Below are 16,301 nucleotides of genomic sequence, written 5' to 3' on the forward strand. Positions count from 1 at the left end.
GTGTCAGATTACGGCCAGCCCCTTGATATGAGTCGTTGATTGATTCCACGTTCACCTCCCTTCCCCCCCTCTGTCGGCTATCTATTAATGTGAAAAGATTGACCTGGGTTTACCCGTTGCGAATTTGAGACGCGATGGCATGACGGTGAAGGGTTTCCTTCTGGTTGCGTGTTTCTCGAATTCGAGAGGAGATTCATTAAATTTATCTTCAGTTTTGACGCAGATTAGCGATGTGGGCCAGCTAAATTCCCAGTTGGCAGGTTGTTAATAAAATGATATTTCCGGCTATTTACCCTTGGTGTAAGCAAGTATGTACTCGCAATGTAAATGGTTCTGATTTGGAGAGCAACATAGATTAGTTATAGGTGATGATAAGGGCTCTTTTTTTTACATATTACCAGAAGATTGTATTAGTGGGCATTTGAAATCAATTTTTTTATTATAGGTTATGCTCCATGAATGACACAACCCAATTTTTAAAAATCTATTTTTGCAACCCCCATTTATCCAGTTAAAACTAAAGCCCCTGGTTAATTGTGGTGTCTTGCACTCAAACAGCCTTAAATTCATAATAAGCTGGTGTGATAGAACTTTCCTACTCGTGGTCAATGATTGGAGCTGACAATAAAAGTTTGAATAATTGTACAGTAAAACTTACGACAAGGAAGGCATATTTCCCATAAGACTATGGGGGAAAAAGAACTGTCAATTTTATCCTAGTGGCTATGTATAATAAAACTAAATACACTTAAGTATAACACTCTAAGGAAAACCAGGACAAATTATAAATTGCTCGTTTGTTACCTCTTTCTCTATTTGTGGAGTTTTTAAGAGATGCGATAAGAAATAATTTTAACTCGGAATATATTAAATACCCGAGGATACTTCTATTTTGCCCATTGCTCTAATGTTTTTCCAAGAGGGACTGGTGCCGCGTATTTGTCCAAGTTAAAATTGACTCGGGCTGCTTGTGCGAAAAGTGATATCGATAGCCGCAGATACTTGACACTCGCCACATAACGGAATAGTGCGACCTAGTTTTGAAGATCTTGAATGATCCTAAGAGGGGACATTCCCTAGAAATAGGTTCAAGAGCTAATGGATCGACGTTTATTTTTAAGTAATTGTAAGAAAAGCGTAAAGGATGCTCAGTTTCCCTAAACAAGGAGAATGTATTTAGTATATATTTTTCTTAAAATCTTTATCCATCTATATTTATTCCTATAATCTACCCGTTAGTAAAATAAAGTTTTGCAAGGCCTATGGAAGTATTCGTTCTTTTGTTCACGATTCTTAGATAAGGTTTGGTAGGCTTGCTAGGTAAATGGTCTGCCGCCTATCCAATTTAAATGGCTTCGTAGCGTAATGTATGATTGACTTGAGGACTGTAGTTTGTGTAGAGGTGGCATTTTTTCCTCCAGAGTTAATTTCCTATAAAATTGAGCACATTTCGAATAAAATCGGCTGTTTCTCGATTTCTGAGAATTGTGTCAGTGCCAAAAGTTTTTTTGTCCTCATTCTAGCAAATTTTTGGGCAAGGTCAGTGGGGTGAAACGAAGCTGACTCGATTATATTCTATTGTGACGAAAATAGTGTGTTCTTATTTTGCTCATTTTATTGGCCAGGGCAGTGTGAAAAACTTATGTTTCAATGGCGTGATTGTGAAATGTAAGTTTCCTTTCCATTTCACCACCTACTTAGTGTGCCACTTCTCCGATAAATATATTTAAAATTGAATTCACGATTGATTGCTGCTACTCTGAGACGAAATTGATCGTTTTAAATAACGATATAATCCTTATAGAGGCGAGAAAATGGCATCACCGCTAGCCACTGCAATATTTACTTACCGCTGGTTGCTGCTATTGGGTTAATTAAAATGTAATAACATTATTAGTTGTTAATTTAGTTAAGGCATGATATTAAGTTACTTTTAATCAAAAATCATTCCTTATATTGTGGATAATATGTGTTATGTTAAGGTAAACACTTTCACTTGTTTGCGTTTATTTGTAATTTTGACTTTATTGGTTTGTAAAGTTTTATAATTTTTCATTTAACTTTAATTCTCACGGATTCATTTCATAATTACGCGTCGATATATAAGGATTATGCTGAGTTTTTTTAACTGAAATATTGGCCAAGTAAGGATAGACATAGATTATTTGTTTAAAAAAAGCGTTTGATAAGTAAATTTTAGTTATAAAAAGATTTTTTAATGGATGAGCGTATATTGAGTTTGGGTGGAATGGTTGTAAGCCTCCTTGTGAAAATTTTATGCTTGCCTAGAACATTAATATTCTTTGCTGTTCGATATCAGCGGGGTGAGTGAAAAAATCCCATCATGTTGCCAGAAAATCTCGAAATGGCTCGGAAGACCTTCGAGGAATTTTCACCCGTCCGGACCTCACGCGTTGGCTACCCGAAATCCGAATTCCGGAATAGCACGTCTAGTAGTAGGTATATATTGAATCTCACCCCTCGCCTCTATTTCTCCTCCTCGTGGCTCCCAGAGCCACTAATCCTCCACACCGCATATCCAGCACTGGGGGTATCGAGTGTTGGCGAGCTTTCTATTCCTGGAGTGAGAGAGGGGATCTCTCGGTGTGTGTATCTACCCGATAGGCGACTGTTTTGAAGACGTCGCGGGAAGTGAGTCAACGATTCGTCATGTCGCTTCTAACCCACGTGCATTTCTCACGGCTTATTAAGGTCCTCCACGATCTCCATGGTCTCAGGCATAGGGACTGCATTCTAGATCCAGTCCGTCCCGTTGAAGTTTTATTTTAGTCGCCACTTCGGGCGCATTTTAAGCTGTTTTCAAAAATGTCCGCAGCGCGGCACTGGGTGGAGAGCAATCCTATGATTCGTTCAATCTCAATAATTGTTGTATAACAATTACATACGCAATTAACTGCATTGTGAAGCTATGAATTTAATAAATAAAATCGTCCAGAAAATAAATTTTGGCCAATAGCACCAATAATACCGTATTTCTTCGTGAAATCGGGATTGGTCCGCCTGTCAGCGACGCGAGTGGCGACTTGTGTAAACTCATTTAAATTCGCGGTGGGTGACAACACATCATGGAGAATCCTTCGTTGTAATATTCGTGGTTTCGGGCAGAGGGACTGTGTAGAGTAAGTACGAGTAGAAGTTTCATACATGCTGCCTCGTATGCCACCTCGTTCGATTTTTTATCGGTTTTCTAAAGTTTCCGCTGAGAGATCCAACTGTGTCCAGTGTTGGCGATAAAGTGTTTGCGCTCACAAGGATTAGCATCGATTTTTTTAAAATTCCATGTTTAATATTCCTATACTATTATTTCCCATATTCCCATTCTCATCTTATTCCAAATTCATCATATGGGAATATAGAGGGCTCTTTAGCACGCTGATAGGAGGCATAAATTCGTAAATTTCATCAAACAGTATCGTAGAGTCATTGAAGTCCGACGTTCTTAATCCAAACGTACATACATTTATGTCCCTCCTCCGCATTTTTCGCAAGATCATAAATAAGGCTTACCACATTCATACAGGGATCTGACTATAGCATATAAAGACTAATTTCAAAATGGCATATGAAGGTATTTTGTCTAACGAGTTATTTTTTCTTATTGTGAAGGCAAATTATCGGAAAGTATATGTTTTTTTCAACCCAGTCGTCCTGCTTTAGCGAATTTTATTAATCTTGTATCGACCTCGTGTTGAAACAGGAGTGAACGAAGAAAAATACCGTGACAAACTCCAACCGAAGGATTAGCGTCCTTTTTCTCCTCATTTATATTCCGTTCTCCAACGATTCATCGTTGTTATAGGTATGTATTATTGCCGTTATTTTCTCCTGATTAAGTCGAGCGCTCGGTGGTTATTTGAGTAATTTGAATTAATTTATACCGCGTAGTCGAAGTAGTGAAGGTCATATCGTTTTGGTAGTATTTAAAATTCTTGAATTTATTTATTCTTAAAGTACCAAGGCTGTCGATAATAACATGTTTCCTCATTTACTGAATCTGATAGACACACTGGACTCCACTGATTTGTCGAGCGTGCAATTTCTTAAATTTATGATTTTTAAGTTAAGACCCACGGGCTAGGGATAGTTTCTGTTCGAGTTAATGTGGTAATGTTTTCTAGCTAAATTTGATAATCGTAGTATTTTTGTGTTTCTTAAATTTCGTATGCATTGAGTTAAAGAGTTAGAATTTTCTTTCAAAAACTTGCCTTAAAAATTGTATTCTCTTATATTCATGTTCATATTCGATCTTGAATTAGAGTAATTTCCAATTTAATTTATCGCTCAAGACTTTAACGGTAAATGGCATTGTTTTTCTTAATAAGTTGATTGATTGTATATTCAATTCGATGGAGTAAGCTCCTTATTTTTTGCTGTAAATACGAAATAGATGCCCTATTTTTTTTCTTCCGTAAAACCATTAATTCTTGACTGCTAATGAAGCCTTTCTCTTTCTTCTCCCTTTCACTCTTGCTTTCTCTTTGTGCTCTCTGTCTCTCTATTTTGCTCGTGTGCTTCAGAGATCGCAGGCGCGCGAAACCCGTGTCCCTGTCTTTTGTCCGAACGATCCATGGGAGGCCATTCCGAAAACACATCGCCTTTTAGATCCGTCCAACCCTTCGGTGCCGTTAACTCATGTTTTTTTCTTCTGTTACTATTAAAGACGCAAACCTGCTTCACAAGGCTATAGCAGTAGTTCAGAAACGATATCTCGCTACAATGATTAGCACAGAAGTGTTCCATGAGTGTCAATTCACTTCGTTATGGTGGTGGTTGAAAACATAGAAAATGAGGGCGGTTAAAGACAAACAATTCATCTCTTCTTCTTTGTGGCGATTTTTAATCAAACCTTGACTCACCAATAATAATTTATATGGAAGTAATTGAAAAAGCAAGCGATGACTATAGTTTTAGCTTTAGCTTGCGTATTTAAATAGCGGTTTTCACTTGCGATATGTTAGTTGCAATCGATTCCTAGTGTGTTCAGAGTTGAACCGCTTCAAATTTGTTAAAAGATCGAATCAAGGCCTAAAGCGATTCGTACCCTCTTCACAGTCGCCGTCCACACGCATGCAATTCGAGCGAGATACACGACTGCCATAGCTGTAAGTATTAACACTTCTACGCGTAAGCTAGCTTTTAAAGTATCCACTCAAATACTGCGATACGATTCAGCTTTACATTTTGGGATGAAACTCTATTATACTCCGTGTACTGTTTTTCTTTCGGCATGTTGCGGCAGTTATCAATAATTTATTTTCATTTTGCTCTCATGGGGAGATCGCAATTGAATATCCGACTCCTTCTAGAGGTTTGTTAACAATTTCTTCGGGGTGGTTTTTACATTAAATCCAATTATCCCTCTCGAAAATTATGGACACGCTCAAGCAAATTGGGTTTGAATTTTAAGAAATCACGGTTTTTCTGACAGTAGTGGGAAATAATTAGGAACAATAAAAGTAGATGATATTTTACTTAACAACGTGCTGGTTAGTATTGATTTTTTCGTCGGGTTTTTAAGTTCTGCGTCCAATTTCTGTCGTAATCAGGGGCCTGTACAAGTGGAGGGGCTGAGGGGGCCCGTCCCCCATCACCCTCCTCCCGAAATGAGGAAATCGAAGAAAAAATTAAGTTTCGTGGTCTGAATCGTGCCCTAGAACTTGCTTTGAGAATTCATCAAATATATTTCTCGCCAATGTTTTAACGAAATATAAAATCGCATGTATATTTAAGTTGGTATTTCACTTAGGAAAGGGTGTCCTTATTGCAGAGGACTGCATGAAACAAATGACTTTGCATGCAGCCACGTGCACGGGTGCAAATTTATATACCCCGTAAAGGATGTAAATCTCCGTGAAATACTTTTTCACGGCGAATTTAATCCTTGGAGAGTATTGAAAAGGGGTTTACCTAGCCTTAGATGGAATTTAAGGTAAGGGTCCCGCCTTCCGACCCCTAATGAGAGCTAACGTTCGCCACTGATTCTAATAATCTTTTACTGTCATTTTGGTAATCTTAAGACTGAACTGAGGGAACTGAAATCTCTGGGTTATCCACGAATGATATTAATTTTTTTTTCTTGTCACATATTGTAAAAATTTAGTTCTAGCTTAAGTCAGGTATTCTTCGAAGAGGAGATGTGATATATATGTCAATATTCAACATGAGGAGAATCATGATGGCTTTAGAGTTTGTCTGCGCATGAAGAGAGATTCAGGTGGGCTCTCCCCAACTTTTTGGCACTTGCTCGAAGGCAATACGCCCAGTCGTCCTTGTTTTGTTTCCGAGTCATGATTTTTTTGTTCCTATCGATCCGTCTGAGTGGGACGGCGTGATATATTCAGACGTTCGCCGCTCTTTTATTTTTCCGCTACGCATTAAAGTATGGCTTTCGTGCGCAACTCCTGATGTCGGATTGAGGTAGATATTTTTGTATGAGCGTGTACACCTTGAGACTATGTTACAGGGTTGCCAACGATCCGGATTCACACCCCGTAGATGAAAGACTCGCGGGACCTTGCTCTCCTTTTATAACCTTCTATAAGTTAAAGAAGATACCTACCTTGGTAGTTTGATTCTCCTACCGATACTTGCGGTGCGAAATGATCTCTGGAATTTTATTTCAGAGCTGGCAGTGTTTATCTTGTGTTAGCTCGCTAGGTAGTGGCTGTTACCTTACCAGTTGAAAAACCGTTCGTAAAACTAACCAAAATCACTTACCATTGCAGCATAGCAGTTGAACTGTTTTACATAGTTTCAATAACCTAAAAATTTAATGCGTTCCTTTGAAGTTCTAATTGATTAATCACCCATTGGAATCTTCTTTGTTTTTATTTTTGTAAACTCTGGACCATTTTCTGCGTTACGTTGTAATTTGCGGAGTAGTTTAAGGGTTACACTGGGAAAAATAACGTTTTTCACGTGGCTCGTTTTTCATAGGCCTGTGGAACACTTCACTGTTAAGTGCTTCAATCTTTGTATTATATGGTAGGTGATCCAAAATGAAAATATATGTCCAATTGAGTTGTCATCACGTAAGTGCTGCGCTGGGAAAGTTGCCTCGTAAAGTTTTCTTATCCCAAGCCTTTAACGATTCTGTTAAGAACGGATTGGCGTTCAAATGCCTACTCTGAACTCGGCTGACTCGATTTGAGCCGTGGTGAAACACGTTAGCAATGGAAAAAAGAACTTGAATTTAATTAAAACTGGGACGGCCATCAGAAAGGCCAATACAAAGATTGGAGGAGAAATACAACTAGGGTAGGAGGTAAGTAACATTATAAACAGGAGAGGGAAGAGTATTTATGAGTTTATGACTTAAAATATTTGTCTTCGTAACTTAATAATATTTTATAATGTAGTGAGACCTAGAGAAATTTTATTGACGCGTCATCTGTGTACAGTATCGGTGTCCATACCTATCTGCACACTACTATCACTGCACTTAAGGTGCGGATACTATAAAACCGAGTTTGTTGGTGATTTATCTATAATATCGCGATGATACAATATCTATAAGTAATTACTTTGTTCTAACTTCGTGAAAATGAGAATGAACTGTCGAGGGAGTCACTTGATACTTTTCTTCCTGAAGCGATTCGATTAATCAAAACTATCGATGTGGAAAATTTCTTCCGTATAGTATTGATATGGACTTTCGATGCCGGTGGGCATTCATTTATCGATGGCCAATTAATTGCCTTTGTCCTTCAGTATTGGAAGGCCGTTGGCATTCAAGCAATTGTCTTGAACCATTTAATCATTGACAGTATAACACTCGATAATCTATCAAATCGGTGGTCGGATGCCTCTAAACTCAAAACAATCGAATTACGATCTGCGTACGCAGCGAACGGGATCAGGTGGAGCTAGGCAGAAGCCAATCCGGGAATTCCCTATTTCACCGACTAAAATTATTTTAGTTTGGAAAATGCGTATGTGAGGACAACGCTATCTGAAATGATGAATTCCTCTCGGGTTCTCAGCCAGGTTAAGTCTTTCGTGTAAGCCGACGTTTCGAGAGACGACTTGTTTCCCATCTTCAAGGCTGTATCGAACTTCCACCAAATCAAGCCTGAAACGATTTTATACGTGCAATATTTTCCTTCCAAGGGTGCTGTGCTTGAATTATTCTGACTGGTTTCCTGACGGTTAATTCCGATTGGTTGCAACGCAATTGGAATTTGTTTTGCCTGCAAATTTCTACCCAGGCGATACTAAAAGGGCCCATGTCGTCTTAAGAATGAAACATTTCAAACGCAATAGATTCTGATCGCGTTGCTAAGCAATCGGAATTAACCGTTCGGAATGAAAAGCGTTTGGAATGATTCCGATCAGTTTCAAGCACCCTATCACAGGAGTGGAATCGTTGCGAATGTGTGGAGTCGCATTTTCAGTGTGGTTATATAGAGCCTGATTGATGATGCGAAAGGGTCGGTCTACGTTTTAACCCCCTCTCCTGCCCCCCAAACCCTTCACTTCCGCCATTTACCCTGCGTGTCTCCCCCTTCCCCCTATGCCTCCCGCGCAGGCGATTATTCCAGGCGCCTGCCCTCATTAGGATGCTTGTATCTCCAACCCCCGCATCCTCCACTTACACCTCCCAGCCACCTACTCCCCTCCCGACTGACATTTTGGGACGTCCTCGCTAGACGGCTGGGCATAGACACATCGCCCACGCGGTTGAGAAGTAACACCTTCATAGGTGGGAAAGTTACAAAAGAAGTAGCAGAATTTTGTGTCATCCGTGAAAAATATGAGTAGTTTGCAATTTTACTTTTCTTGCTGACACATAATGCTAGATTGTGTTAAGTACCGCGAAGCGCGAAGGCGAAATAATCTAGGGGGAGACCTAAAAACCCTTTTAGGAGACCACCCTACCAACTTAATCTGTACATTTCGGTTTCTCAGAGAAATAAACATTTTTAATAAAGTCTAATTGTGTACTCTTTGAATAAAGACATCAGATGCAGTAGATTACTTTATACATAACTTTTGTAATTAAATCACACAGTAGTGGTGCAAAATGACCTAGCCGTCGACGCACCCTAAATCCAAATACTACTACTACTACTACTTTTCTTGCTTACGTTTCTAGTTTGAGTTAATTTCAAGAAATGTTAACTTCGTTATAAGTGACTTCGCAATTACAATTAGATAGGATTTTCTTAAATCAGGTCTTTTTTAAAGAATAGTTTATCTTCCTGCCACACTTTGCAGCAATGTTTCCAGAGTTTAGTAGGAGGACGGCATTGTATTGTGAAAAAATGAAGAAACTTTTCCACTTCCCGCTTAATTCCTTGAGTAGACAGTGTTTCAAACCGGCCGATCTTCGCCATAATATGCAAATATCGAAAACTTGTTACTTACTTATTGGACGAAAAAAGTTAACTTCATCTTAACAACGAAATCTTTATGGTTGTTTTTTCAATCAAACATACCAAGTATGATTACAATTTCACTATATTGTCACTCTTATGGTGTCGCTTGCTCTACTGTCTACTACCCCTTGTGATGGGAAAGGGGAACTACGCACTTAGAAGAGGAAATTGAACTCCCATCACTCCTTTCCCGTTGGAAGGTACTCAATAACAGGGGCTAGGATCTCCAAAAACATTTCTCGGGGCTCTCGGAACTTTTAATTGGTCGCATCACTCCCCATTGCACCGGTCGTGTTTAACCATTTTTTTTTACCAATTTATTGTCTAAAACTTGAAATATCTGCTTAACAGCGTCTCGCATATCCTCCATGCGCCATAAAAATAATGGAATTTTCCAAATCCCAGAAGATCGACTTAAATCCGCCCCTGGCTAGCCGTGGAAGGATGACAATAGCACAAATGTGACTGTTGCGCGTAAATCCCACTCCTACCTCTCCCCCTCCAGCGAATTGTAATTCAGTGATAGTGCGTTCTTTAGGTGTTTCCTGTCGTGTCCGACCAAGTGGATGCGTCGCATTTCCCTTCCCATGTCGTGCTGTTAGCGCTACTATATTTATCTTTTCCTATAGAGGCTATAGTCGTTCCCCGTTTTCAGTTTACCATTGCTCTAATGGACAACAGCGTTGCCAGATCTGTGTCTATGCCTTCCTCTTGCCGTCTGGAGAAAAATTACCCTTCCTAATAATTATTCAGTGCAAAATAAAAAATAGTAGATTTACATTGGATGCGAAAGAGCTTGTTCGAATATTACCGCTTTCGTATAGTCAAATTCTAAATTTCATTTTATGACATAAATGGCAACACTGTACTTGATACCCTCTGTGCTAAAGCATGGATAGAATTGCCCCGTTAGAGCCCTTAGTAAAATGAAAACGTAGATCGCACTCCAGTATCTTCGCGGAGATGCCCTCGAGACGGAATAGCGTTGGATATATGTAGCAGTGCCACTTTTAAGGTGTCGCTTGCACAACTGTCCCCCACCCCGTTGTGGTGGGGGGAAGGGGAACTAGGCGGTTGGAAGGGGAAATTGAACTCCCCTCACCCCTTTCCCATTGGCTGCTTTTCCACGCGCGGTGGATCCGTGCCAGAGGTGGGGGGAGAAGCGGAGGAGGAAGTCCTCTTACCCACCCCACACTTCCTCCTCCCCTTCCACTTCCCCCGCGAACCAACCCTCCCTCCCCCCACCCCTTCGACCCGAGCGCGGGCACATATAAGCGCGGCCGCCGCGACCATCATCAGTTCCGACGTTGGAACTCGGACGTATAACAACGGAGCTCCGTGTATCCTGAACCCTTTGCCCCAATCAAAATCCCTTTCCCTCTCTCGAGGATACCTCCCTCGTAATTGTTGCATGCTCGCCTCCCACCCTTCCCCCCCACTAGTGCGTTCAGACCGCCAGGCTGCCCCGCGATATTGCGACTTCCCAGTCAGACAGAATGCCTCAGGTCGTTAGCACCGATTCGAGGGGCGTTGATCTGGTAGACTTCGGAGTTTTTTTAGGCGATCCCGCAGTCGTGTTTTCCTTAGATTTCGCGGGACTGAGATAATCCTGGGTTTTATGCGACCCTGATTGATAAGAGTCATTTTTTTAGCGTTAGGTCTGACTCACAATGTCATGAATAGACGCCTCACACTGTCAATTTATTTTTTAAATTGTGGCAATGCTAGGTCAGGGTCAGCAATTGGTTTTATACGATATTTTGGGGCGTACAGCTATATAGGTTTTTCCATTTCATCCTTACGCATTTTCCTAGTCTTGCATGGTACCTCGAATCGACAGACGTGGTATTGTCTGTCGCTCCGGTAAATCCAAGTTAAGCCTCATCCCTATCCATCTCTAGAGATATAAGACTAATCGGCTGGCCTTAGATAATCCCCGGTGCTATGTAATCCCAAGAGATACGTGACTTCTTGTTTGAGTTCATGCAAGCATCTCTTCATCTCATCAGAAAAATTGTAGGAACGGAATGCTCTTGGTTACAAAATTGAGTATTTTGGGATTTACAACTGTTTACGGCGTACCGTTTTTTCTGACCGCATTCTCAAAGGTGTTTATAAAAATCTGTACTCATCGGATACAAGATATTCCGTAGCTGTGGCTAGCCTTATATAAGCCCTGTTCTTGTCCAGTCCGAATGATGTAAAACTTATGAGCAGGAATAAGATAGTCCCAGTCTATCTCCGTTCCAAAGTAATATAACTCTTGTTGTCACCTCAGGCCTGAATATCTTTATTTTTTAAATATTATCTAAAGTCATTGTCATGGTTAGTTCCTAGGCTTATCATATTCTGGGGTTCTGGGGAATAAACAGCTGCCTAAGTTATATCTCTGCGTTCAAACACTCTTCTCAAGGTTTGCAAGGTTTCATCTGTGCACGATGCGTGATTCGTACCCTTGACCTGCTATGTCCCCAGTATGGTTATCACCTTTATGTCACATTTGCATCTCTTGACTGACCTGCTACGGTAAGCAGGAGGAGACAGGCGACATAGGCTACCTTGAAAAGCGCAGCGAGTTGTGGGTAAACATTTATACCTCCTGTTTAATTTTGCCAAGTGCTGGACGGAACAGGATTTCATCACATCTGTTGCTTTGAGTGTCCTTTTATACAAAGTGGATCACTTTTTTTTAAGTATTGCTTTCTGTGCAGCGTCACGGTAATCTTTTTGGAAACTGACAATTGTGTAATGGGAAGGTTAACGTTTAGTACCATGGCTAGGAACAAGGAAATGGTAGGAATCTTGGAAACATTGGATTTTATGGACAGAATTGTTGGTTCTAGCGATTTTAAAGATTAGCTTATGGTTACCTAAATTGTGTCGATTTGTCACGTATTTTTATGAGCGCTAAGCCGGCGATTAGTTAAGCGTCCAGGGCAGTCTAGCCGTCGTCATTTGGAGGCCGAGGTGATTAGCGTCGCCTAGCCAGAGGGAAATTTAAGCCATCGCATTACGTCTCGGAGCGGAATGAGATGGGTAGATGCCGTGGGCAGCGATTTCTGTCAACAGCTCGTTCAGGTTCCGAGGATGCTATTAATAAATAGTCTTCTTCGAAGCATATTTGGTTCCAAAGATTGAGAAAGTCCGTTCTATTCCCTTGGTCAAGCCTCGAGTGTGACAAGGTTTGTGTCTAGGTTTTGCTATAATGCCTCATTGTTGGTTTTTTTTGTATGAAAACGTTAGCAATTGCTAAGTTCTTACTATTATTCGAATATTACTATTGTGGATGATATCTATAGATTAGTTAAAAAGAAATAAAATCAAGTTACACACCTAAATAAATATCTTCAGAAGTATAACTGTCATTTATTGTATACGAGAACTGTATTTTAGGATTGCTCACCATGATTTATTATTAATAGTGAAAGGTAATAAGTGACCTTCTACTTGAGAAAAATGAGTAAATTTATTATGTACGAGTTATTACAGGGAACGTATTTTTTATTATGAACCCATATCATTCTCCTGACGTGATTTCATGGTGTCGAAGGAAATTTGACCTTGGAGGAAAGTCATTTTTCAGAGATTTGTGAACCTTTTTCTTCCTGGGTGAGTGGTGATTGAGATGACAGCAGGAGTTTTTATAAATTGTGTAATAAATTTCTCTTATTGATCAGTCTCAAATATTTTCAAAAAGGGGCGTGAGCATTCTTTTTTATGTACCAATCAAGATAGTCGTACATTTGATACGTGCATTACTCGCACGATACACCTACTTACGTTTCATGCACCGTATGGGATACCTATTTCAATTTCCACTAATACTCCTCGATGGTAATCCGAAATATGCGTGGATTTAGTTTAATAAAAAAGACCCTGTCCCCTCTTAAATATCTTTCTCAATAATAAAGTGGCAAAACTATTCTTTGATTAGCTGTATGACTGTTATTTCGAGTAAATAAATCTACATTGTTCGTGAAGGGAGGCGAGCTAATGCCATTGAAATATCGCTAGCTATGTTGGATAATAAACCGGAAAGTGCGTATGTAATAGTGAAGAACAATGGAATGAGCGAAGTGTGTCTGGATTGTTTGTGATCGCTTATACTGTCGCGAGTTCGCCAATTTACGTTCTGTGGACCGCTATGCTGTCGCATTCCATTCGCTACCCAAGAAAGGAACGGAATGCCATTGACTCCTCTCACCGCCCGTCCATAGCGGACCATAGGAATGGCTTGGCGGTTCATTTGACCCGTCTACTGTCCGAAACCCCACGGTCTTGAGTTACTACACGCTTGCCTGACACGTGAGTACTTCTCAATTATCGTAGAAAATAATAGGTTAGTCAAATGCGTCAATGCCGACCCATAAACCTCCACCCGATTGTTAATTCACTTGGTTACCACCGAGCGGTCGACGCGAAAGCGGTATCGTCATTATAGGATTTGCGTACTGCATTGTTCCAGCCTCATTGCTGTAATTAGAGCCCTACGTATCGTTTGGAAATCGCTGAAACACTCGCATAATTAGGTCTGGAAACTGCGAGGGAGTTGGGAATACATAAATGCCTACGTGGTACTGAGCAGATAGATTCCTTGATGCATGTATTTTATGGTTGAACTTCTTTTAGCTTATATACGTATGAAACCAGTCATAAAATTGAAAACACGCCTGGAAAAATATCGGAGAAAACCGTTTACTTGTCGGTGAAAAATTGAAGGAGTGCGAAGGTCGATGAATTATTCCTTGGCACTTGAATTACGACAGGATATATTTCGTTCATTTAGTTCTCCTTTCATTATTTTTTTATCCAATTTGATAAGTAAATTAAAAATATTTTGTTTTCTCAGCTTTCATTTGGCGTTTAATTTGTCACTGCAGTATGTAAGCTGTACTGCGAAAGGAAATGTCATGGAAAATAACAAATATTGTAATGTAACAACAACGTTTTACCATTTCAGCCCCTACATATCAGTTCGCAAATGTTTCTTTTCGTTCTCTTCACTGAACGTATGTAGCCTGACCGATTGGGTTAGTGTTATGAAAATGCTGACATATTGCTCAAATGAATTCCTGTAAAATTTTCCTAATCGAGACAAAGCAAGGAAGAGGTCACATATTTTGCCGTATATTTGTATTACGGTGCCCAAACGAGTTTCAAGTGGCGAATATCTTCTAATACTCTCGCCTCACCGTTATAATTAGTCACCAGATATTAGCTAAAACATTTAGGCCCCACATCCCATTATGGTTCATTTTTTTAGATTCGAATATTTCTATGGAAGCCGTGCGTTATGTAGTTTACTTAAATCTGAATGGATTTCCATAACTTACTTTGGATTTATTTTGTCACTTTATAGTCAGAAATTTCCTTGGGAGGTTTGGGGGTCGCCTATGCTAATATTTTGTTGTCAAAGCTCTCGCATCGGAAAACTAAAAATTTAATTGCGCCAGCCATGTATTTCGTTAGTACTATGTGAAAATCAAATTCATCGTTCGTTTTTGGTATAAATTGAAAAGTGTATGTCATAGAAAAATGGATAGTCAGAAGGTGGATACCCACTGGGATTGTGGTCTCCTCAGATTGTTTCGCGGGTTGTCTCCTCAAGGTCCACTTGATCATTTTCGTCAAACTTTAGAAAAACTTTCGGGGGGAGGGGGAGCGGGGTGAATCTTCTTAACGCCCCTCCCCCTTGCTACGTGTCTGATTACGACACTGTGACGAACTTGTACAAGTTGAATAGATGTTACAAATTATTTTTTCTTGGTGCAAAGCGATCCTGTTTTCTGTTTCACCGTGAGTTGGAATGATATCAATTCTGCTGATATTTCTGCCCACTTGCCTTGATTCTCCCATAAATGCGCATTAGGAACGGTAGAATTATGAATTGCCTTCATTCAATCACAGGCAACCCTCAAACGCCGCTCACCTTAACCTAAACTATGAGCATTGGTGTAGCCTTAGGGCGGGTTAATAACTGCACGGAGTTGTACGAGAAATATTCGCTCCCTACAATGCGCGACGAATTTGGAGCAGAGCATGTATTCGCGCATTGACGACTGACCTGTGCGATTCGTACGATAAGGGCTGTATATATAAACAATTGGCGAAGAAGTAGCCGCATGAACCATTTAGATTGAGATTCAATTACCCATAGGTCAGTGGATCAATTCCAGTGGTCAGTGAAACCTGGACATTAGCTGTAAATTAAGCGTGGGTTTTGGTCGATTATGAATTTGTGTGAAAGTTTTGGAACGCGCGGTGTCTCACCTTCCCTTCGCTTTTCTTCCGTGTTTCGCTAGCTCCAACCGTGAATCATGGAGGGAGATATGTCAGGATGATTAGTAGCATATCTATAATATGTAATGAAGAAATAAACTCAAGACATCGAGGCAGCAAGAACAACCCCACTCAATGTTAACGCAATGTGTGGGGCAGGAAGCTGGTAGTTCTTCGGAAAATCGAAAGATGGCGTCTAGTACGCATTAATGTTTTTTTATTTACGCTCCTGAGCCATTAAATATATTTTTTATAATGTGGTTAGTTAAAATTGTGGATAATTTTTCCTTTGAACCGACTTTCATGCACAGCTATTTTCGGAGTGTCCATAGCAACGCGACTCCGCATGGAAACAGATCACGTAGGTACTTGGCTTTTGTATGCCTCACCTGTTTTTCTCACGTGTTGGACGCGCTGCATTTTTATAGCGTCAACTGCACGCCAAGAAAAAGAGGTCATCTTGCGTAGTTTCTCGTTTCAACACCTTGGAAGGCGAATAGAAAGTCGAAAACAACTCTTGCAATGGAATTTAGTTGGAACTGCTACTTTCGAAGCCTTATTGTCGGAATCCTTAAACTCCTAACCCGTTCAGCGAAATAATGCATGTTCCCATGTGTTTTGCGG

The 16,301-nt window shown here is 40.2% G+C and overlaps 1 protein-coding gene across 2 annotated transcripts in view; it reads left to right on the forward strand.

Moving 5' to 3' along the window:
- The window catches only part of LOC124167142 (RNA polymerase II elongation factor Ell), a 261,334-nt gene that overhangs the window by 198,533 nt on the left and 46,500 nt on the right, over nt 1-16,301 (forward strand). Inside the window, exon 1 of one of the 2 annotated variants that reach the window (XM_046544943.1) lies at nt 13,114-13,703. The exons of the other annotated variant lie outside the window; for it this stretch is intronic. The gene's annotated coding sequence lies outside the window, so the exon portion shown is untranslated. Of the gene's footprint in view, nt 1-13,113; nt 13,704-16,301 lie in introns of those variants that run through there. 2 annotated transcript variants of the gene reach the window in all.

Source organism: Ischnura elegans, chromosome 10, assembly GCF_921293095.1.
Source record: "Ischnura elegans chromosome 10, ioIscEleg1.1, whole genome shotgun sequence".
Lineage (NCBI taxonomy): Eukaryota > Metazoa > Arthropoda > Insecta > Odonata > Coenagrionidae > Ischnura > Ischnura elegans.